Source organism: Myotis davidii, unplaced genomic scaffold (genome assembly GCF_000327345.1).
Source record: "Myotis davidii unplaced genomic scaffold, ASM32734v1 scaffold218, whole genome shotgun sequence".
In the NCBI taxonomy this organism is placed as follows: Eukaryota; Metazoa; Chordata; class Mammalia; order Chiroptera; family Vespertilionidae; genus Myotis; species Myotis davidii.
This window is the reverse complement of record NW_006289235.1, coordinates 978330-979928: the sequence shown is the minus strand read 5'-3', so window position 1 is coordinate 979928 and position 1599 is coordinate 978330.

Genomic DNA, 1599 nt, shown 5'->3' with positions numbered 1-1599 from the left:
CAGCCGCAGCCAGGGGAAGGAAGGCCCCGATCAGCCCTGATAGCTGGCCAGGCCTAGGAATCCTACCCATGCATGGATTTCATGCACCAGGCCTCTAGTCTTCAATAAAAGAAGAAAGAATGCATTCATATGGAAAATGTATACCTGAATTTTTCATCTAATATATACAGTAGTCATATCCTATGTAATAAAAGACTAATATGCAAATTGTCCCCACGGGTGGGAGTTTGACCAAGCAGGAGATAAACGTGCACTGACCACCAGGAGGAGGTGGTGGCGGGCACCCAGGGGAAGGGAGGCCCCAACCAGCAGCCGGCAGCCACTAGGGACCCTATCCTTGCACAGATTTTGGGAACTGGGCCTCTAGTAAATTTATAATTCCGTGATGAAAAAGCAAGGTTTACTAGTAGCTGGAACAGTTGAGTCTGGATATTAATGTTGTATTAACTTCATTGATATTGTCACTTATGTGTGACATTCTGCCCATAATTTCTCATCTGTAGGCTGAAAATGACATCCTCTTTCTGTCTCCCTATTGTGAAGGTATTTTAACTATTTAAAGATATAGTTCTCTGTGGAGAACTGGAAGCACAGTTTTCTGTAGCACAAATCAACACATTTTTTCTATAAAGTGCCAGATAGTAAACATTTTAAGTATTGTGGATGATACGGTCTTTGATGCAACTATTCAACTCTGCCATTTTTGTTCAAAAGCTACCATAGACAATGCATAAATTAACCAGTGTGATAGTATTCTAATATAACATTATTTTAAAAACTAGCCCAGTTTCTGAAACAATTAAACACAGAATTACTATATGATCCAGTAATCTCACTTCTGGGTATATACCCAAAAGAATTGAAAACAAGAACTCCAAGAGATATTTATATATCCATGTTTATAGCAGCATTATTCACAATAAGCAAAAGGTGGAAACAAGCCAAATATCCATTGATAAATGAATACATAAACAGAGTGTGATATATCTATACAATGTAATATTGTTTAGTTTTAAAAAGGAATGAAATTTTGACACATTCTACAACATGGATGAAGCTTGAAGGCCATATGTTCAGTGAAATAAGTCAAGAACAAGAGGAAAAACATTGTGTGACCCCACTGATATGAGGTACCTAGAGTAGTCAAATTCATCAAGAAAGTAGAATGGTAGTTGCCAGGGTAGAGTGGAGAATTGTTTAATACATATGGAGATTCAGTTTGGGAAGACGAAAATTCTGGAAATGGATTGTGCTGATAGTTGTACAACAATGTGAATGCACTTAGTGTTACTCAATTGTACACTTAAAAATGGTAAATTTTATGTTTTGTGTATTTTACCACAATAACAAGCTCATGGGCCTAAATTGATAATCCCCATCCTATCTAATAAAAGAGAAACATGTTAATTAGCCATACCTCCGCTACCCTTCCCATTGGCTAATCAGGGTGATATGCAAATTAACTGCCAGCCAAGATGGCGGCCGGCAGCCAGGCAGCTTGAAGCAAACATGAGGCTTGCTTGCTTCAGTGACAGAGGACGCCAACTTCCCCGCCTGCCGCTGCCGGCCTCTGAGCTTGCAGTTTGAAACATTGTTACA